Raw genomic sequence first — 24,325 nt, forward strand, 5'->3', positions numbered from 1 at the left:
AAAAGGAGCCGGGCTATGAGGGAACCCCAGCTATTCTTGGTTGGGATGCTGTGCCCACGCAAAGCCAATGTGAACTACTTTGAGTGATGGGAGGAGATGTTGGCACTGGCCACTCAAGCTTTTGCTTGTGTAACAGAGCAGGTGAGTTGCTTTGACGGTGCTGTCTTCTACCCTCCGTGCCTGCTACCAAAGCAAGGTGGACTCTCAGTCTGCTGGCATGCCTCAGGGCTGCTGCCTAAACTGGGGAAACTCGATTTGCAGGGATCAGCCCTGGTGGGTTGCAGATGGCTGATGTGCAGGTGGAGCAACTCTCCCTCGTTGCCATATACCTGTTGATCTGGTCCTGTGTGACCTGGCAGGGTTTTAAAAATTTGTGTCGCCCTGTCTGGAAGGGCCTGTGGTGGAGCATCCTACTCTGCTGTCAATGGATCATCTTGCTTGCTTACCTGCTGTGGCGGTTAGGTGGGGCTTCTAACCCGAGACCTGGAAACACTTTTCCCAATCATTGTGCTGTTTTCCAGAGGGAAAGCGAGATGCATTACTGGTGCTCTCTTCCTCCCACCTATCCTGCACTTGCAGGTGGGTGAACATTGGGAAGGTGGCCTGTGACTCTTGCCATTGGATCACTTGGCTCATGCGTCAATAAAGAACATAGCTAGCTGTGAGAATTAGTGTGATTTTGAAGCACACATTGATCATCAACACTTTGAATGCTCCTATACGGCCCGCAGTTCCTCTTGAGGATATGCCTGTATAAGGGTGAATTGAGCATCAATAGGTCTGGGGCTTTCCCAGAGCATGGTTGGGGCCCTTTGTACTCTGAAGGTCAGACCCCTGAACGCCCATGCAGGCCCCCCTAAGTCCTACTGCAGAGTTAGGCCACCAATGTGACTAGTCTTGCCTGCCCTGATGAGGTGGGTTCCCTGTCTGCCCTGGGCCTGAAAAACCCAGGGTGCCTGGCTGTGTGCTGCATGTGGCTGTCTGTAGTGTCCCACAAATGCACTACCTTGGGCATCCACTTCTGCAGCTGGGGCTTGGAGGGTCCCCTGCCTGCCCGTGGTTGCTGGTTTTTCTGCTGGCCTCAATGGGCTTCGATTTCAGATCTGGGAAAAGGTGTGCCGCCTTGACCCCCCCAATGCAAAAAAGGGTCTCTCCCCCTTTGGGCACCCATGGAATTGGTGCATCTCCCCCACGCTTTGGCAACCTACTACGACCTCAGATGAGGTATGGCGACCTGCTGAATTTAATATTATAATATATGATTACTAAGTGAATAAAAATCAACTAACCAGGATTTCCTCAGTAATGGTGAGTCAAGAGGGAAGATCTCTGCTCCAAATCCCCACCTGGTGGTGGGTGGGGGAATTGTGGATTACAGAAGGCCGACCCTTCAGTGTCGCTCATGGGGCCCAAGTCCTTCTGATAGTCGCTCACACTGCAGACAGTAATAGGCGGTAGTGGCCCCTGGTGAGTCAGGATCGGGTCTCCTTGGAATCGGATTGCTTGTGGATGCAGCTTGAAGTGGGTGGTAAACTTCATCTAAGGCTAAATATGGGCACAAGATCGATAGCCAACACGCACCTTAAGGGGAAGTGAATAAGAACTCTGAAGAGAGAGTTCAACAGGACATGAAAACATCAAGAAGTAAACAGGTGGGGTCCAACCCACCTGGAGGATACAACATGGTGGGGAGTTGAAATATCACCTGGGTGCACCTGGCCCCCACAGAGTGTATTTCCTCCACAGTGGTGCGCCACAACTGGCTCCAGGTCAGCTGGGAAGGATTTGGGGTGGCAGGTGGCTCTCTGCTGTGATGGAATATTATTGCCACCTGACCGCCACTTTGCCATAAGGCTGAGAGAGATTGACCACCTCTGCACCCTCACCTGGCAACTGCCCATGCTCCATTCGGAGTGTGCTGGAGTGGGGAAGGAGGATGGTGCAACCTGCTCCCAGTGTGACTGGTTTCTCGAGCGGACTTTTCACAGTGCCCCCTGACTGCGTTTTGTACCTTTGTGTAGAGGCCCACGCTGGGCACCAGGGGTCTGAGCTGAAACCCTGTAGCACAAGGAAGGTGAGAGCTGGTGTGTGCCGGCTTAGGTGGGATCACCACCGTCCCATGTCATCCGTTCTGTCTGGGAGGTTGAGCATAAGTGTGTGTGATAGGACCAGAAAGGTGGTGAACTATGCCTGGGTGCATTTAAAGTGTTGTAGGGTGAAGTCAGAGGAAACTCTGGTAGAGATATGTAGTGATCCTGACGTGCAAATCGGTTGTTTGACCTATGAAAAACTAATCAAATCATCTAGTAGCTGGTTCCCTCCAAAGTTTCCTTCAAAATAACTGGTGCTCAGAACCCAGTTTTATCTGGTGAAGTGAATGATTAGAGTCTTGGTCCCAAAAACAATCTCAACTTATTCTCAAACGTTAAGTGGGTAAGAAGCCCGGCTCGCTGGTGTGGAGCAGGACATTGAATGCAAGCGCCTAGTAGGCCGCTAGCACTGCGGGAAGAACCAAATGCCGGGTTAAGGCATCAGACCCCAGTAAAGGTTTTGGTTGATATAATCAGCAGGACAGTGGCCATGGAAGTTGGAACCCGCTATGGAGTATATAACAATTCACCTGCCAATTCAACTAGCCCTGAAAATGGATAGTGGTGAAGCGTGGGGCCCATACCTGGCTGTCACCATCAGTGACAGCCATGGGGATAAGCCACAATGAGTAGGCAGGCCATTGAGGTGAGCATGGAAGCCTGGTTGAGGGCCTGGGTGGTAGTAGCAATATTCAAAAAAGAAGGCTGAAGTGGGGACGGGTTAAATGTGAACAGCATTTGGACATGGGCCAATCAGTCCTAAGAGATGGGTGAGCACCATTCAGAAGGGCCAGGCGATGGATACATATATTTAAAGATAAAAGTAATTCTTATAGTTAGGCAAAATTTTCAGTAACATCGTAATGTTTTAAACTGTAAAAATCACTGAAATTCACCAGTATAGTTATAGTTATCTCAAGTAACTATGACTTGTGCCCTAAGGTGACTATAACTTGTACCCCCACCGTGCACAGTTTTCTCATCAATAATTTCACTACAAATGTTGCAGTTATATTATCAATGATGCCATAGAAGATGTCATGAGTGATGTAATATGTAGGGTAGTTAGCAGTGTATGGCGAGAGAGCGTTTATAATTCCTTAGGGCAGAAGTTATAGTTATTTGAGATATTTCTCCGAGTTTTGGTTTACCAAAGATAAAATCCTAACTATAACTATTCATATAGCCTAACTATAACTATAGAGTAGCTACTGCCACTCTGCAACATCCATCCATCCATCCATCTTACAGAGTGGCGGTAAAAATATTTTTGATTCCTAGGTATAGGAATTCGTCAGAACTGTTATCACTAATAGGGTTGTGCCAGTTTGATGTTTGCAGATCTAATTCCCCCTTCTTCATTGGCAGAGGATACAAAGTTTTGTGTTGATTGATCAAGGAGGTGTTAAGATAAAAGCGGGGTCCAAAAACGTGTTTTTCCACCAATACATTTTCCATAGACTTTGGTTTCTTGCATAAATCGTAAACGGCTGAAAGGATTTGCAAGACTTTTGGCAGGATTAGACATTATGTTAAACAGATGATCCTTTTGGGTACTACTGGCTAATTATTTTTTAACTTATAAGGCGTTTACCTTAGTGATCTCTGTGGCCACTGTCTTTTCGCAAAAGTCCACAGTATTTTGCTGTATTTCACTGTATTTTTGCAGAGGTACTGCAGTACATAGTGATGACAGCTCATTATGTGATTGGCTAATGAGTACCTTTACAAAAGTTAAAAGCACCCAACTTAGTTTTAGGTACACTTTGCCTGTGTTCTGCGTTTTGTTCTTAGATGGAGGAAAGAATTAGATTTGATATATTTCCCCTACATATTTCCACTTTATTATAGTGATAACAGGTAGGGAAAATGATTATATGTTTCTATATATTTATTGCTTCAGGAGTACTGTGGCACCAAACAGAAAAAAAAATGAATATGTTAAAAAATAGAAATTATGTATTTATTTATTTATTTGCTTGTATAGCGCAGGAATTCGACCCCCGAAGGGGTATCTCCACGCTTGTGTTCTTACCAAAGCTACACAGTTTTATTTGCAAATATAGGATACTACAGTGCATTTTTCATTTTTAAGATATTTAAATCTACAGTAAAAGTTTTTACAGAGCACCACGGTAATACCTACAATTTATTGCACTACTTAATTTTATTTTTTAAATAAGCAGTTCTCCCTAAACTACTGTAAAATATATAGAAAATTATAAATACATTTTTAGACATATTAACACTTTAATAAAGTGGTAATAGGTAGAGAAGAACAATAAAACCTACTGCTTACCGAGATCTAAGACCCTAACCCATAGAGCAGCAAAACGCAGACAAAATATCAGGAAAACATAGCCATTTGCCTTTCACATTCTGCCTTATCATATGCATGTGTGGCAATATACTGTAAACTTACCACGGTATACTGTGGCACAATACATAACTAAGTATTTTAAAAATAAGGGGTCTGATTCACAAAGATAAACCTACACTTTTGTGTAAGTTTAATACTGTTTGCTATTCACAAAGGGATTTACGAGCAGTATTTTTTACAAGTGCGTTGTCTCTGCACATAAAAAGATAGGTGTTTTTATGAGCGGAGACTCCACACTTGTAAAGATCCTACTTGTAAATCTCTCTGTAAATAGCAAAGAATCATAAACTTACATACAAGTGGAAGTTTACCTTTGTGTATCAGGCCCTAAAACTTTAAAACAACTTACACTATTCACACATACTTCAAAAAATTACCATTTACACCAAATAGTATATTTCCTGCCACATTACAACACTTTCATGCTACATCTGTTTCAATTACCACACTCCACTGTATGTTATGTTATGTTATGTTATGTTAGCAGTTTGTGTAAGCTCGACAGCTGCCCCAGCAAAGAGGCGTCCCGGCGCTGAAGATCAACAGGTGCAGTACCGATAGAGGTGGAGAAACTGGGACAGGCAGTCCTAAGGAGGGGGAAACAGATGGGTCTTGACAGCTTTCCAGAAGACAGACAAGTTATCCATAGAGCGAATGTTCATTGGCAAGTAGTTCCAGAGCTTGGCTCTCAGCACCCGGAAGGAGCGACCGCCAATGCGACAGAGTTGCGTGCGAGGAACAATCACTAGGTGTTGACCTAATGAGCGCAAACTGCATTTGGGCATGTATGGCGTCAGAAGCGGGCACAGGATGTCTGGGCACCTGGAGTCAAGGATCTTAAATGCCAGACTAAGGGTTTTAAACTGAATTCGGGATTCAATTGGAAGCCAGTTCAGCTTTCTGGCAGAGCATCTACGGGGAAGACCCACAAGAGTTCTTGCTGCCGAGGTCTGAACTCTCTGCAGCCGAGCTATCTCAGCTTTATTTGCGCCCAGGAACAGTACACTGGCATAGTCCAGGCGACAAAGGATAGCGGCTTGTACAATAAGCTGCTGAGTTTTAGAGTAAAAAAACTTCAGTATAGGATTGAGGCTCCTCAGCAGGCCCACACAAGTAGCTGCCACTCTTTTAGTGTGGTTTTAAGTTTATTATGCATAGTTAATTAAAACCAGTGCAAAGCGTAGTACAAAACAGTAGAAAATTGACTTTAAAATAGCATTAAAATTTGTACATTGTTATCGTCATTAAAAAGCATGCACAGAGGAACCCAGTCTGATTAGCCAGGAGCAATTGTCATTATGGCGGGGCAGCGTATTCCCATGAGTCCTGTAGGCCGCCTATATGTTGTCTGTGTCAATGATCGGAAATTTTTTATTTTGACAGTTTTTGCTCGATCATTGCAAGGAACTTAACGTATCTGCAATTCAGTTTCGTGTTCGAAGGGTTCAGGCAGGCAAGGGTCGCTTGCCTTCTCGTGCGAATCCCTAGCTGCTTAAGCTCGGCCTTTAAGAGCTGTTCACGGGCTGGCCGTAGCTCTTCGCAAAGGCAAGTCAGATGAAGTATATCGCCCTTGTCTGTGTTACAAAATGGACAAACCTCGTGGCCATTACTCCTGAGCCATGGTGGAAAATACTCTCTGCTGGGCAGAACCCCTAGTTTGTATTTCAAGAACTTCAGTTTTGTTGTCTTAGGATAACCCTGGCTGAAGTAAGGTTGTGGTGTCAGCGTTTTATAAGAGTTTAATAACACCCATGCATGGTTTCTTTTGGCGAATGTGGCCTTGTCCTCTAGTAAGGATAGTGTTTTAACAGTTTTCCAGACTAGTTTTTTGAATGGGTTGTGCCCAAGTTGCATGTCCCAAATCACAGTTAGATTAGTAGCCACCAGAGCTGTCTTCAGGTAGGATCTTGCCTGAGATATATCCCTATTTTGAATGTCTTGCCATAGCAGTGAGTTTGGAGTGTTGGTAGGGGCCGAACGGAGTTTGTGGCAGCAGATGATGTACGCTCCCTGTCTGGCAAGGGTTTGCTTTTGCAATCCAAATTCCAGCCTGAGTTGGGCCGGCGATGTGTAGGGCGGAAGGGAAAACATTGTTCTATAGGCTTTTGTCTGGATTGTGTCCAGGTTCTTGGAGTCTCTCCCACGAAGCGCCTCTCTGCCATAACAGATAGAGGGGAGTAGCTTAGCCTGGATAACTTTCAGATAAGGGGTTAGTGTGGGTCTGGAAGCTGAGTGACTCCCAAGTTTTTAACTAATGATTTGGGTGCTGGAATGGTGCCCAAAGAAGATGGCCACCAATGCTCATTCCAGTGGGTGGTATTCTTCCCGACCAGCAACACCTCCGTCTTGCCTGCATTAAGCTGCAGGCAGTTGTCCGTCATCCACTGGGCTACTGCGGCCAACCCATCCCTGAATCTCAAGGCTGATGTGGATGGCCCTTCAGTAAGAGTGATGACCAGCTGGGTATCATCAGCATATGATACCAGCGTAAGGTCCCACTCTTTAGCCACTACCGCAAGTGGCTGCACATAGAGATTGAAAAGGGATGGGCTGAGTGCAGAGCCCTGAGGGACTCCCTGGCCGATGTGATGGGACTGAGAAAGATACGGGGGTGCTGACACCCGGAAGGATTTGTCCTTTAAGAATGAACGAAACCATTCCAGGTCGAGACCAGTAATCCCCACTGTCTCCAGACGATGCAGCAAGATGTCATGTGATACCGTATCAAAGGTTGCGCTGAGATCTAACAGAATCAGCGCAGCACTCTGACCGGCATCAAGTATCATCCGGAGATGTTCGGACGTGGACAGTAGGGCAGACTCAGTGCTATGGCCGGGCCTGAACCCGTTTTGTGATGTGTCCAGAATGTGATTTTGATGCATATATTGGGACAGCACATTATTAACGTGGGCCTCCGCAAGCTTAGACACCCATGGCAGCAGAGAAATTGGCCTGAAGCTTTCTGGTTTGGAAGGGTCCATGGTAGGCTTCTTAAGGATAGGAGAAACCCATGCCTGTTTCCAGGCAGTAGGGACACTTGCCATAGAGAACGATAGATTGAGTATAGAGGCCAGAGGTTGTTGGAAGAGCGCCAGAGACTCAATGAATTTTGCCAGCCTCATGGGATCCGCTGGAGAGCCGGACTCGACTTTCCTGCAGAGTTTAGACAGGTCATCATACGAAATTTCTGGTACGAGCCTCAAGGCGGCACCGCTAATGTTGGTATTAGTGGGGTTGGGTAGATCCACAGAGTGCTGCAGTAATGACCTGTATATTTTTTGCACCTTTTTACTAAGAAAATGGCAAGGTCCTCGCACTGCTGCGCGGAGGTAATACTTGAGGCAGGGGTTCTACTACTCTGGAGTTCTTGCACCAGTTTAAAAATACATTTGGTGGGATTAGAACTAGATTTAATTTCTTCCGCGTAGAGGGAGGCACGCGCGGAACAAATTGCTTTATGGAGGCTACTTCACTCTGTGCCACTCCACTTTATGCCACTCCACTATAAGCTATTACACTGTTTACTACTCTACTTCACTCAACTATACGCCACTCTACTCTACGCTATTCTACTGTGCACCATGCCACCCTACTGCACTCTACTCTATGCCACTCCACTGTACACCACCACACTCTACACTCTAGGCCACTCCATTTTAAGACACGTCTGTGTACACCAATACTATGTACTCTATGCTAATTATTCCGCTTCACACAACTCCCCTCTACAACTCTACACTCTACGCTATTCCACTCCATGCCACATCACTTTAGTGTACCCCACTGCACTGTATGCTATTCCTCCGTTTGCCACTCCACTCTATGCCACTCCACTATACGCCATTCCACTCTATGACAATCCACTGTATGTAATTACACTGTATATCACTCCATGCTACAGCACTGCACTCTATGCCACTCTACTCTACACCAATCCACGCTACCTTACTACACCCTCCGCTGTTGCACCGTACAACACTCCACTCTACCAAACTCCATTCCACTCTACTCCACTCCATTCCACTACATTTTACATTATTCCACTGTATGCCACGCCACTCTGACAGTCCACAATACGCTATTACACTGTATGCCACTACACTCTAACCCACTTTATTATACCCTGCTCCACTCTACACTACTCCACTCTACGGCATTCCACTCTATAACACTCCACTCCACTGTGTGCCACTTCACTCTATGCCACTCCAGTCTATGATCTTCCACTGTACGTCACTACACTGAACCTCCCTCCCTCCACTCTATACCACTCTATGCCACTCAACTCTACACTACTCCACTCTACACCACTCCACTCTATGCAATTACACTCTACTCCACTCTACTCGAGTGTACACTATTCCACTGTATGTCCCTTCCGTATATGTCACTCCACTCTATGCAAGTCCATTCTACTCTATTCCAATGTACGCTACTTCACTGTACCTCACTCCACTCTACGCTACTTCACTATACACCAATACACTCTAGACTATTCCACTGTACGCCACTCCACTGTATGATACTCCACTCTATACAATATGACTCCATGCCTCTCCACTCTACTCCATTCTAATATACTCTTTTCTATTGTATGTCACTACACTGTACACCACATCACTTTATGCCACTCTACTCTACTCCATTCCATTCTACGTCACTCCACTCTGTGCCACTCCAGTCTATGCACAGCATTGTACACCACTCCGCTCTAAGACGATGCACTGCACGCTATTGCAGTCTACATCCCTCCATTCACTCCAGGGAACACCTCTCTGTGGTACACTATTTCACTGTATGCTTCTCAGCTGTACGACACTCTAGTCTACGCCACTCCTTGGTACACTACTACACTCTATGCCACTTCACTGTACACCACTCTCCTTTATGCTATCCCACTGTACGCCACTCCACTCCAACACACTCCAGTGTACGCCACTGCACTCAATACCACTCCGCTCTACACTATTCCACTGTACTCAACTCCACTGTATAGACAAACCCACAATCGGAACAACTCAACACTACACACAACCAAGTTGTGTGTGACACATCTCTCAAATAACAATGTGCCCGCCCGTCCAAATTATATCAAAAACAATGAGCATCTAGCTCTCGTGGTGTGCATCTCCACTGCCCCTGTTGTCCCCAAGGGGCGATCACTTACGATCAAGTTCAAAGATTCCACCCACTGTGGACTGCACCACCGTACTTCAATAACTAAAGTATAAATGGATTTAAAGGAAAATGCCCATCCAGTATCAACTTTCTTTGTAATCTTCTTTATTCAATTTCATCTGGCAGCCAATGCGTTTCGTTCAAAAGAACTTCGTCAGGGCTGTAAAAACATTTAAAAATACATATATGACAATATGTAGAGATACTTTTTATATCCACTCTTAACAGTAATTATACAGATACAGAAGAGAATTCCTCAAAAACACCCTATTTCATGAATATAACTACAGTACATTGATAGCAATAACCTCAGCTTTTGGTTTCCGATTTGCATAAAATACTAGATTATTTCACATTATGTACTTTTTGATTTTTATAAAATACTAGATTGTTTCACATTATACCCTTTTCACATTATCCCATTGTGCCAATTATATGGCTAGAGGTCGACCCCTCACATTTTGTTTCCATAAAGTAGCCATAATTAAATAATCCTTATTCCTAGATATTAGCAAAATGTCCCCTAGATACAATGTATTCGTGTTAACTTTCCAGTGACCACTTTATGCTACTAATGTGTACACCACTCCACCCGTCTCCACTCCACTCTACTCTGTTCCATTGTACGCGACTACACAGTACCTCACTCCACTCTACGCCACTCAACTCTAGAACATTCCACTCTATTCCACTCCACACTATGCAACTCCATTGTACGCCACTCCACTTTAGGCTATTCCACTGTACTCCAATCCACTCTAACACACTCCACTGTACACATTTCCACTGTACACCACTCCTCTCTATGCTATTCTACTCTATGTCACTACATTGTACACCACTTTAATATATGATATTCCACTGTAAGCCACTCTACTCTAGGCTATTGCACTGTGCCCCAATCCACTCTAACACACTCCACTGTACGCCTCTCTACTGTATACCTCTACACTGTATGCCAATCCACTCTACATGATTCCACTGTACACATGTCCAGCACTCCACTCTATGCTATTCTACTCTACACCACTCCACTGTATTCCACTTCACCGTATGCCACTCTAAAATACAGTATTCCACTGCATGCCACTCTACTGCTCTCTACACCACTCAACTCTATTCCACTTCTCTCTACGTTACTCCACTCAAAGCTGATCCCCACTATGCCACTCCAGTCTAACCACTGCACTGTACTCTAGTCCCCTCTACGCTACTCCACTCTATGCTATTCAACTGCACGCAACTCCATTCTCCCCACTCCACTCCACTCTATTTCACTCTATGCCACTCCACTACATGCTATTACACGGTACAACACTCCCCTGTATGCTTTTCCACTCTATGCCAGTCCACTCTACAACACTCCACTGTGCGCTATTCCATTCCACGCCACTCCAGTATATGTCGCTCCACTGTACTACACTATACTGTAGAACACTCCACTCTATGCACTCCATTCTACACCACTCCACTGTACACCACTCCACTGTACACCACTCCACTGTACCACTTACCACTCTGCTCCACTCTACTCCACTCTATTACCCTATCCTCTACGACAGAACTCTTTATGACACTCTAATCTACTGTACTGTACCACAGTCCACTTAATAACACTCCACTCGACGAAATTAAAATCTACTATTTCAAAACCTTTATTAATTAAAAGTAATAACATTTGAAATTCAATAAAAATCCAAAGATTCAACTTTTGTTTTTAGTTAGGAAAACTTTATTTATTCTTTCTATACAAACCAAAGGTAAAATATTAAAATATTAGAAATTCTTTAGTTATAGTTATACCTTAAATTTATGATTTATGCACCACCTTTACGTTTATTGATTGTTACCTCCAAACAAAACTTCCAGTACACAAAAAGTTACATTTCTAAACGTATACTTATACCTTTAATTTATAATTTACGCAACACCTTTGTATTACCATAACTAGTGCACCTCCATACACAGTGTATTAAAATCAATAGCCACTCTAAATTAACTTAACTCACAACTTCTCCATGCACTGCTTATACACTTTTATAACTCCATTCCATATGACTGTTAAATAAAAGTACATAAAAAAAAAAGTTTGCCAGGGATAGACTTATATTGGCTTTGACAGTGCTTGTTTTATATTGAAGTAGGCCCAGTTGCTCTCCCAATAAGAACGTTTAGTAATATCAATGGTGGAATAAAAGAAGCATTAACAAAACCAAAAATCTAGCAGCCAACCCAAGAGCTACTGGCTTTGCCAATGCTGGTTTCCGTTGTTTCTCACTGGCATGATGAACCATGCATTGCTAAAGACAATAAATCCGACTTTAGAATGCTAATACATTGTTTATTTTGTATTGCACCTATATTTTCTAAAAAGAAAATAAAAACGCTATCTTAATGTGATAATCACAGGTAATTCAAATTTTACATCAAAATAAAAGTAACCATCACATAGAATTTGAATAGGCCAATAAGAGTGCTTCCTAATATGCAAGTTTGTATATACAGCCTTTTCACTCAATGTAATTTACAGGAAAATATGTGTTATGCCTGCAAAAATACAATGTACTTTTAGCTTAGAATTACTACAAACAGAATACATGATTTAAACACCTGGGGATTTCTAAAAACGAAAAGTATAAAGAATAGAAAAAAAAAGAATTGGCAATGTAAAATATTGGCTCAATGTATTATACTTCTTTTTAGGTTGATGTGCACATCTGATCAGGCAAAATGCCATCACTCCCATTGCAAGAGAGCAAATTACTGAAGTGGGCTGATCCTCTGCCCCAAAGCAAAATGTGGGTGACATCTGAACAGACTGGTGGAGGAAAATGGCCAAATCAGAGCCTCTATAATAAGTATCTATATTTGTATGTATGTTGCATTTAAGATTTTTTTCTGATTACATGAGGCCGGTAGGTCATTCAAAGTTCTGTAGGCCAGACCTAAAAAGATGTTGATTCTTTGTGTACCATAAAGATAGAAGTATTAAATAAGAACTGAACAAATATGTGGTGAGGGAAGTAGCAAGGTTACTAAAAAAACATAAAAGATACTGCTAAAATGTAGACTGTGAAAATCATGCGCAGACGGTGCAGACTGGGGAAGGATGTTCATTTAAAAAAAAGATTTCTTTAAAAAAGCAATTGTTTTTCAGATGTCTACATAATAGGCAGGCTACTACATATACTGGTAGGATATTGTTACGCTGCCTTCTAGGGGCTTGCTTTCCCTCACACTTAAAAAAAAATCCACTTTTTTGTGAGGCCCAGTATTTCCCATAAGGCATTTTTAAAGATCCTGCACTGTCATATTAGGGCCTAGCCCTCTCATAATGCAGTAAAAGAAAAATTCATAATAACCAAAATCCTATTAAACTAGGTCTGGGTAAATTTGGCAGGTCTTTTAACACCTTCGACGCTATTGACGGAAACGTTCCGTCACACCCTGCGGGTGGGCTGTGCTCATGACGGAACGGTTCCGTCACGGCCCGCTCGCCGCGCCTGCGCGGCGCTGATTTTGCGCCTGCTCGGCGCGTTTCATTAAGCGGACGGGCCGTGACGGAACCTTTCCGTCACAAGCACAGCTCACCCGAGAGCCGTGACAGAACGGTTCTGTCACCCGCGCAGGTGAGCCGTGCGCCCCCGCGACCATTAGCGCTGCGGCGGAATAGCCGCCGCAGCAAAGGTGTTAACATCCAGTCAGGGGAAAATCCAGTCATTTCAGGTTCTGAACAAATACGTTAGAGAGTTCCATAATTATTAAGCACTGGTACTTTTTGCTGAAATGATGGTAAAGTGAGTTGGATCAGTGGGCTGAGATAGTGTGAACGTACAGAGGAAGCTATTGTTTCTATCATGGTCCCAATAGGAGCCATCGCCAGGCGTGCAATGTCCATTGGGTTAAAAGGGCTTCCAACATACATCGTGTGCAGTGGGCTTTAATGAGCTTTCATGAGTGCTTGTCTCAGGTGCTTGCCTTGGCAGAGCACTGCTTGGGAAGCGGGCGCTGGAGAAAACACTTTCTGTTTTTTAAAAGAGATATGTTTAGCTTCTCCTGCTGCTGGAAAGCGTCTTCAAAGGAAGGGTGGAGGTCACCAGTTATTCAGAAAATGCTAGTTCACAGACCCCATGGTGGTGGCTTTCACTGTGCACAGCTTTGTGCTTTCACAGTCCTCATTATCTTAAAGGAGAGAAAATGATTGCCTTTTAACACTGTGATGACAGAGGCAGCATTTGTACTTGAAAGGCGACCTCTGCCCTGATCCCAACTTGACAAGCAAAGAGGGTACAAATGACAAATTATATTGTATGCAGGGCTGCTGGAATTTTGCGATTGTGCGGACGCAGCGTTTTTTGCATACCTATAGATTTACTGCAATTGCCACATAATCGATCTTCTGTTACATAATCTGCAGATTTTAACAAAAAAAGTTTCTATCTTAAACGGTTCAAAAATTACAAAATAAGCAGCAACACGTGTTACTGGGCAGTGGCTTCACTGGTCACCTATCTGTTGCTTATTGCTTTATTTAAGTGCTAAACTGGTACTAATAAGATGCAAATAATGCCCAGTGTAAAAATTTCAAAATAATGAAGTAATATTGTCACACAATGTGCCACATTACGCCGCATAATTTGCCTTTTCTTGTCACATAATTTACTCAATCCTGCCGCTAAATTTTGCCCTCCCCTGTCTCATAGTTCCAGAGGCCCTGGTTTATGTAATTGAATTGATATAGTGCTTACTATCATTGACAAGGGGTAGCAAGTGCATTATGAATGCAAAAAAGGAGAGAAAATTGTTTTCTTTCTTAAAATGGTATTGCAGTGATTCAGTGTCCATTAGGCAGTCCAGAATGTTTGTCAGCAGCATCTTGGATTCTGGAACACTTGTGTTTTTGCTTCTAAAAATTCCAAGCACTGGCTAAAAAGTAACAAGTTTTAAATTGATTTTGGAAAGTAGGGTTTTGGGCAGCATTTACTATAGCCTTAGAGCCCGACCATTAAAGGCCCACTCCAGCATTAAAGGCCCAAACCTAACCCGCTAGGTGGGATCAAAGGCTATTAGAACATTCTTCCCCTAGAGGGCAACATTTTCAAATTATAAAAACAAAGACCTCTTTGATCCTGAGGGGGTTTAAATCCCTTCTGGCTCAGAGAGGACTGTTTTCAGAGCAGCAGCTGTGAAAGGAATACAACAGTGGAATGTTGCTCTCCGGAAATGACGGACGGTAAGTTACCAGCCATAAACGGAACTGGACGACCGAGTCGGTCTTGACGCAATTACGCGTCCCACAACTCCGGAGCCTTCGACTCCCTCAACAGCTTCCACCCGGGTCCTGAACTGGGTGGACTCCTACAGCTTTTGGTGTACTTGTTGAGGCCATGGTTTTCTATTTTTACACCTAGATGTGAACCACCCTTGTACGAGTAGTGAATAGCCGCTCAAGGTCCTGATGAAATGCCACGATCTTCAAGACAACATAGGGCATGAAACATGTCGACCACTATTATCACTTAATGGTTGATGGGATTATTAGAATCACCACATACAAGCAGTGAAAGTTTTTAATCATGACATGGAACCTGCTAATTAAAGTTAGTTCAGCTGGGGGGGAGCGTGCGCACGGCGACCTAAGATGGCCGCCCGACGCTGAGGCTCTGCGCGTCGGTGGACTTCTGCCCGGCCCCTGAGCGGCTCTAGCAATAGCTGCAACTCGGCAATTCCAGATTTCGGCATCGGAATACAGAGGCTCCCTTCTGATGTGACTTTCACATCTCATCCCGCCCTGGAAACGGAGAAATATGCAGGTGTAGTCTGAAGCTTCCTAGCGGCCGCCATTTTGTCTTTCCTTGCCGTTTTTCTCCACCTCAACTTCTAGCTGTTTTTGAATGGTTTTTTGAATGTTACTTCCACAAATGTATTTTCTGGACTTTCTCCTCACATTTATTGGGCACTGAGAGAGATTCAGCTTTTCCTTTACTGCTGCTTGGCAAAGTGCAGTTTCTCTTGAGGTGTGTTTTCTATAACGGTTCTGGCGGCCGCCATTTTGTAGCTTGATGGATTTCCTTCTGACTTTCTCATCATTTTTCCTCATGTCTTCCTAATGCTGCACTATATTTTTGGGGGGTTGGTTCTCTACGCTTCTTTTTGATGCCTTTTTCTTGCAATGCGAGCCTCCTTTGGTGACTTCCTTCTATGTATGGACTTTTTCTGTGGAGCGGTTCTCCTCTACTAAACACCTTTCTTGCCCCTTCATGGGTAGGGGCAGGAGTCTTCTAAGCCAACATAAGTTGACAATTACTACTCCCACTTCAGAAATTTCTACGTTCAATACATTCTCCTGTTTATCACATTCATCTTTAAACTGTGACTCGTCTACTTCTCCGAAGTTCTCCTCAAACATGTCGACTAAAGGGTCACTCACCTCCACTACTGGTAAAAGACTCAAGCAGGACCCTCCTTCTCCTCCTAAGTCTTCTTCTTCAGTCTCTTTGGAGATGGTATGGGAGGAACTGCGTGCCATCGCCCATTCATTGAGGAGACTAATTCCCGCCTGCAGATGTTTGATGATAAGTGGTCTTCCATGGACGCTTCATTGACGATGTGTTCTTTATCTGGAAAGGAAATGAGGAGGACCTGATATCCTTTATCCAGTGGATTAATCTTGGAGATAGTAATCTAAGATTCACATCATCATATAGCAATTAGACCTGCAATTTTTTGGATATTAAAAACTAAAAGATGTACAAGGAAGATTACAAGTTGAACTTTATTGTAAACAGACAGATCGCAACACAATGTTGCATTATGAAAGCAATCACCCAGCCAGTCAAAGAAACAACATACCCTTCGGCCAATTTCTTAGGGTCAAACAAAATTGTACAAACAGGCAGGAATTTGAAAAACATGCGAAGGCTCTGACTGAAAAGTTTACTGAAAGAGGATATCCGAAAAACATGATAAAGAAAGCATATAGGCGAGCAAAATACTATAATAGGGAAAGTTTGTTCGAACCCAAACAAAAAAGAGAAAATGAGGACAACCAGCTAGTCTATGTAACCAATTTCTTAAATGTAACCAAAAGAGTGAAAAACTTGATAAATAGGAATTGGAACCTACATAGCAATGACAATACGGGCCCACTACCAAGACCCATTTTTGTGTTTAGACGCAACAGAACAATTAGGAATTGCTTAGTTCACACCTATCCTGATAAGGGTATTAGAAAACACATAGGAACCCTGGATAGAAAAAGTATTGTAGGAAATTATCCCTGTGGCACCTGCAAAAACTGCAATATGATAATGAAAGGACCTAGCGTGATATACAAAGGAATAAATCATAAACAACAAAGCCTAGTTAATTGCAGAACGCAAAATGTGATCTATATGATCAAATGTCCTTGCGAAAAAGCATACATAGGCGAGACCTCAAGAGAATCCGCTTGAGGCTGAATGAACACAGGTCAGCCATCAGAACCAAACGGCCCAATGGACCATTAGTGGATCATTGAGCAGCTGACAAACACAAAGAAGATGAAATCTAATGGTGTATCCTAGAAGCAGTAAGATTGAACAATAGAGGAGGAGATTTAATCACCAAACGAAGAAAGAGAGAACAATACTATATGCCTAAATTTGGGACATTTAAAAGTGGCCGTAACAGCAGAGAAGAATGGGAAAGGATTCTATGAATAACGTATTTTACTGCAATAGTTTTCTGGCAACATAAAATTCTAACCTTGCGCAATAGTTTAAAATAGCTAAGTCTGGTTTATCCCGTCAAATGTAACCCAACATAAAGTAGGTATAGTAAGGGACAATGACAAAAGCAATAAACAGGATAACAGCAACAAACGGAATGAAAACCTATTTTGGTTTGAACAAATTACCAACAATTTGGTTCTAATATGGTTTTGCGCAATAATTTAAAATAACTAATTCTGGTTTATCCCGTCAAATGTAACCTTTCATAAAGTAGGGATATTAAGGGGCAATGATAAAAGCAACAAACAGGAGAATAGCAACAAACGGGATGAAAACCGATTTTGGCCCTAATAAGGTACCAAAAAAGGTAGTCGTAATAAGATTTGTCCTACGAGGAACTGCATAAAAATGTATACTATCAATAAATAATTGTGTTTTAACTATTTAACCCCAAGTAAATAGAGCTATCGAGGGGGGTTCCCACTAATTTACTGAGATCGTCCCTTGTGTACTAATAACTATGGACTCTTTTAAGATGGCAGTCACATTAGACAGATGATCTCATAATATGTAATACACTTCTGCGAGCCAAAATTAGGCTCTATGAAGTCTCGAGGTAAGACTTAATATGCAAATATATAAAAAATATTTTTCTCTTTATTTGCCCAAATGTCATCGTAATAATGAAGAAAACGATGTACATTATAATTAGGGCTCCCGGTTCTATGGTATTTATTTTTTTAACATTTCCGTCTGTATTTATCCATATTTATTTTTTTGTCATTTTATCTGTATATATCTGTATTTATTTTTGTTGCAAGCAAAAACAGATGTTTCAGCTAGTATTTTCCCACATTTATTTAAATAGACTGCACATGGTTGTTATAGGTTTAGCTCTATGTATATAGGTGCCAAATTAAGTAAACACAACACAGTCAGCTGAAAACTTTGCCACCGAAAATACTTGCAAAATTAGTGAACTGCTGCTGTGTTACAATATTGAAAACACTGTCATTAGCCATGATTATTACATGTAAACACTTTTAAAATTTAGACAAGTGCACCTGTGCACTTTCAGTGACCTGAAATTAGCCCAGCCACCTGAAATCTGGCTCTAGTTGCGCCTCTGCCAACTACGGTGGCCTGCCCCTCTGGGGCACGGAGCACTCACAAAACATGTGTTCCCATTTTGGCCCAGATTAGAAGTTCTGAAAGGCGCTTTCAATTCATCACCTTCACATTTTACACTGTTGGTTGTCTGCATTCAGAAAACAAAGGCTGAACATTCACAAAGCGAGGGATTTGTCACTAGTTCAAGGGCCCCTTGAGCCAAGCAGAGGGGGCCCCTCATATCAGCAGCTTCGACCTCTGCACCCATGAACCCAAGAGGGCACATTTAGGTAACTTTAATGGCATTTAAACAGTGAATTAGGAGAGAACACGTAATTGTGTGCACCACTGCTCACTACTGGCATCAGTGAAAGTGTGCAATGCTGGGAGCAAACACGCGTGCCTGTCAACACTGCACTTCCAGAGCAATGCTGCTGTAAGGCACTATGAGGCAGCTGCCTGAGCAGTTACTAGGTGGGTAGCAGCAGATTGACCCTGGAGCCACCAGCCACGATCATAGGGCGCAGAGGCTTTGCCTTCAGGTTTGTAAATGAATGTCCTGGTGAAATAGGCGTTCCTCTAAAAGGCTGGTGGGCACAGACCTGGGCACCTCCTTTTTGGGTGAGTGGCTGCAAAAGATGCACCTGTCCGTGGGGGGTATATTTGAGTACTCTCAATAAAATACACCGCAGCAACGCTATGTGTGCAAGATCAGGTGTGAATCACTCGTTCTTGCAGTGCGCACACACCTGGCTGCCTCTCTTTTGGGTAAAGTGCTAGAGACTGGCACGCAACGCCCATTGTGCTCAAAGGGCTTCAGCAGGGCCGGACTGGGAACCAAAACCAGCCCTGGCAAAGTGCTCGGCTGGCCTCCCTCCCCCTCCTGGGGGGTTGTGGGTGCAGCCGAACTCTTTGCCAGGGCCGGTTTTTGGGCGATTTTGTTACAGGGCCGATTTTGCAGCTATGCTGCAAAAACGGCTCTGTAACAAAAACCGGCCCCCACCCTTGCGACGCACCGGGGGATTGCCCGGTGCCTGCAATGGCCAGTTCAGGCCTGTTACGACAACATGCCTTGGGGAAAGTGCTGCACTTTGGAGCGGTATACTTTATACTATTCTAACTCCAGTCTGCGCAACAGTAGGGAAAACTTTGGACTTCAAAGTCCAGTGCCACTTTCCCTAAGGCATGTCTTTGTAACTACATGCGTGGTGAAGGAATTACTGGTAGGTCGTACTTGTTGTAACAGCCACGTTGTAGTTGCAGCTTGTGGTTTGGCATTCGTAGTAAAGGCTGTTTCCTGAGAGAAACAGAGAAATATAATTTTACCAAAGGCCCCCTATTGGGGGGGGGTGCTGGGTAATTGCACACTTTGCAGAAGGCCTTTAAACCTCTCTGGGTGGGAGTTGCATGCTCTGGACACTTCCCCTAACGACATGAATAAAAGGCATATGTTTATTTGTTTGTTTTGTATAAAATCCTTCATTCGGAGTGCCTAGTGAAATGACGCAGAAATACAACACCTGCAATTATTGCTATCGTGGGGTTCGACTTTGCTGCATTATTAGTAGGGTTTGCAACTATAAATGAAACATAACATGCAAATAGGAGGTTTCCACATACATTTCTGAATGTTTAGCTTCTTTTTGAGCAGGGCTTTCTATGTGAAATGTGAGCGTGTAAAATTTCCCGATATGTGAGTTTTTCTGCATTCTCATAATCCCCATTTGGGATGAAACTCGTGTCATAAGGAATTTCATAGAAAAAAAATTGGAATATCCACATTGCTATTGTACCATTCAAATGGTACTGTAGAGCTCTTAGAAACGCGGGCATCATTTTCATCTAGTTCTGATTTTACTTTTACTGGATTTGTTTGGTAAGGGAATGTTGGTTTGTTCAACGTTTACTTCATAACAGTTATATGCAGAATATCAAGTAGAAAAAGATATAGGTCTGCCAAAATATCGTACCCAAAATAGTAAATATGCGTAGGTAAGAAAGCATTGGGAATTTCTAACTCCACATCTACATACCTTGAACATGTATTTATTTTCACAGTACATTTGTGGAGATTAAAATAGTAAATCTGTATTTACCTACATGTATTAACCTGGGTTGTTGATAATCTATATACAATAAATTGTAAAATATTAAAAACTCAATATTCTGTTATATTATCCTTACTAATGTTTCGTATTGGTTCATGGGAAAAGCTAACTATGTCCGATTCAATCAGGAACCTTTGTTGTACGCCATGTTTATGGAGAGGTGTGTCCCGTGAGACCTAGCCACTTTTCTTTAATTTCAGCAGTGTGAACGGTTATCCCTGGACCTGTCTGAGCAGACTGTTCTAAAGACCGCTTCAGCCCACCCCCCTCGTGCCCCCCAGCCCCCTTTGTGTGTCACCCCGGGCTGAGACAGCTTCCAGAGACACTCAAACATGAGCTGATCTCAGCCGCACCGAGAACTTCGAAGGTCTTTAAAAGACCATTTAAGTGTTAACTAGGCCCCTGCCAGAGATTAATGGCCCAGCAGGTGTTAATGTGGGCAGGCATACCCTGCAGTCAGGAAGAGGGGCATGTCAGCTAACCCTGGGTTCAGGGCTAGAGCACGGATTGCAGAACAATTCTGGGAATCTGATTTGGTCGTATTTTTCCGCTTTCATTTTATAAATGCAGACGGAAGGAAAATATTTTTCCGTCTGTATTTATATGTAAAATCCGTTTAAACGGAAAACCGGGAGCCTTAATTATAATAATTAACAAATAAGGTGGCCGCTCCATAATACATGATCCCGGAGACAAAACGAGTAACATTTTCCAGTAACAAGCTCAGAATCGGCTCCTCTACATTTTTATATAATGAGCATAGAATAAACATCTGGCACAGAAACTACTGGAACGGTATAGTAAACATTATATTAGCGGCTGACCATATGTACAGTAAAAGACACTCTAAGATGGCGGCTGGGGGTGCTGAGCTTAATTAACAAACGCGCACCCAATCCAAGATGGCCGCGACAAAGAGCGCGAGCCTGCAAACAAAACGCATAGTAATAATTTGGGGAAAATGGCTTTTCTACAAGATCAGAACCGGCTCCTCCTCATTTTTATTTAAGGAACATATAACAAACATCCAGCACAGAAATTTCTGGAACGGTATAGTAAACATCACATTAGCGGCTAAACATGTGCACAGGAATAGACACTAAGATGGTGGATGGAAGTGCTGAGCTTAATTAACAAACGCGCACCCAATCCAAGATGGCCGCGATAAAAAGCTCGAGCTTGCAAATAAAACACATAATAATAGTTTGGGGAAAACTACTTTCCTACGCCGCCCTTACAAAGCAGAGAATAATTTAAATAGATAGCCAACATAAAAGCAACAAGTTAATGAATTTACAAATTCAGACCCAATCCAAGATGGCCGCAATAAAGAGCGGGAGTTTGCTAACAACACGAGTAAGTTCATTCATAGTAATAGTTGGGGCAAAAGAGCAATCCTACACCCCTCTCAACAAATAGAGAAGAATTAAAATGAACGCAATACAAAAGTAAAATGTTAGTAACTTATTGTAAACTATACATCGTATTTGCGATTTTCTGCTGCACACACATCTTAAAACATCAAACAGTGCAAGGTGACTTACAATGAATAAATCAGATCGTAAAATGGAGAATATAGAGTGTTAGGACCAAGATAGAGATTGTAGATAAGTAAGAGAATGATAGAGAAGTACATTCGAAGATGGCCAACGTGTTTTCCCAAGAATGCAGGACCACGCTAGTAACAAGCTCCAATTAACAACAATTGAGATTAAATTAACTAATTAGCCTGAGTATAAGGAGGAGAGTGGAGTAAGTACCAGTCTCAGTTGCAGCTACAGAAAGACACAGGACGGTCGTGGAGGAGAACCCAGAAAATCACAAGTAAGTACAGCCCAGTATAGTTAACAGAGGACTAATTTAAACCAGAATCCTTGTTATTTGAAACTAATTTTAAAAAGAATTCTCTATACAGAACTTCCTGAAAGTTTAAAATTAGGGAAACCAACGGTGCAGACAACCACAGTCAAGAGGTTCTACATCAGTTCTCAAACAAAGTTCTAAGGTAAAATATATAACAGTAGATTAGTGCTACACTATAAGGGAGTAAATGAGAACTAGTGAATTTAAATTAACAAGGAAGGTTGTGTCTCCACAGTAAAGAAACTGGGACTATGACCTTCCTGTTAAGAATTCAAGCTCCAAAAATAAACTAGAATTTGAGGTAAGAACTGCATTTTTAATATAAGTATTTTCACTCGCAACCAGAGGTAGAAATTACAATCCTTTACTTTTATGAAGCCTCTCTAGGACCAATTGTGAAGATACAAGACCGGTTGGACGAGGGAAGATTTTTAATGAGAGGATACCATAAAGACTAATGAAAAGTATCGCTCTATTATATCCTAATCCAGGTAGGAAAATAATTTTCGCATTGATAAAAAAACTTTCTGCATTCTCTATAAAGTCACAATGGAATAAAAGTAAGAACAGAGCAAAATGTAGCATCTAGATTTTTTTTCCTACAGTTGGCAGTAACAACAATTACCAACTTTCAAAAAGGAGGAAAAGAAGCTAGGAGCAGAGGACACATAAAAGTTCCCGCCCTAGAGGTAAATAGAATGTCGATAGAAGATTGCCAATCATATATCGCAGGGACTGCCAGAAGAACATAAGAGTTGATATTCAACAAAATCCCTTTTATGTTATAGTACAACGGAGCAGCTGGAAGCCCAACAGGTCTCCGGTACTACAATTGAAAGCCAATTTATTTGAGCTGCAACACAAAATGTATTTATGAGTGAGTATCCTTTGAAAAGAACCATATATTTCTCGCTCCATATAGACTATGTCAAGAATTAGGAGTCCACAAAATAACAAATAGTAGAATTTGTAATGATGAAACCCCCATGTATATGCCTACTAAAATTCCTGCCAGTTTTTGCACTTTGAGAATATAATGTATTAGCAATGAATGTTGATTTTTTTTTTAAATAACATGAATGCCCCAGTCCCAGAAAATGGCAAAGATCTAATAAAAATGTACAAATAGAGGACCACAGGGTCACAACATGATTAACAGAAAGAAAATATGTAACAGAAGTTTTGCGAAATGGAGGAATGTTTTGTAATAAATACTCTTTTGTTGTTTATATATTTCCCAAATTAGATTGTTTTTAATATAAGAAAGCATTGTCCTGAAGAAGGTGACCAACGTTTTCACGGAAACGCCGCGTCGACAGTTTCTTTTTTTTCCAAATGGTTTTTTAATATAAATGTAATGTTATGGTTTAATAAATTGTATGTGATTTTTAATGTAACAATGATGACCAAACAGATCAGATCTTTTTTATAATAAAATCTAAATATAAAACGCAAAACCTTTTTTAACCTTATTTTTTGTCCACTACTGATGCATTTCTCAAAGTGTTTATAATCAATAAAATCTAAGTGTAGAAATTGAATTGTTCATACTCATGATGTATTTGTAAATTTGTTATATTTTGGTTTGGGACTCCAAGAATTGATTATACTCACAGGTTACCATAAAACACGGTTGAACAGGGGGACTATTTGTTATAGTCCTATCTGTTAGTTAAAACCAGGAAAAGGTATCTTCTTATATTTGTTGCTTCCATGGACTTTCACATTGCGGCAGTGGAACATCAGCTGGATGACATTCAAGTTTGGTCTTCTGAGGTATCTTCTTTGGAATTAGTGATTTCTCACGTAAAAAAAATGTCAGAAGACTTCGAAAACAGAAATCGACGTAATAATATCCGTATTTATGGACTTCCGGAGGGTCTT

At 42.2% G+C, this 24,325-nt stretch overlaps 2 pseudogenes; both read left to right on the forward strand.

Moving 5' to 3' along the window:
• The first annotated feature begins 607 nt into the window (after positions 1-607).
• LOC147731401 (5.8S ribosomal RNA) lies at positions 608-763 on the forward strand (annotated as a pseudogene).
• Positions 764-1,210: 447 nt separating this feature from the next.
• On the forward strand, positions 1,211-3,058 carry LOC147731402 (28S ribosomal RNA; annotated as a pseudogene).
• Positions 3,059-24,325: the final 21,267 nt, after the last annotated feature.

This window comes from Lissotriton vulgaris, chromosome 2_1 (genome assembly GCF_964263255.1).
Source record: "Lissotriton vulgaris chromosome 2_1, aLisVul1.2, whole genome shotgun sequence".
In the NCBI taxonomy this organism is placed as follows: Eukaryota; Metazoa; Chordata; class Amphibia; order Caudata; family Salamandridae; genus Lissotriton; species Lissotriton vulgaris.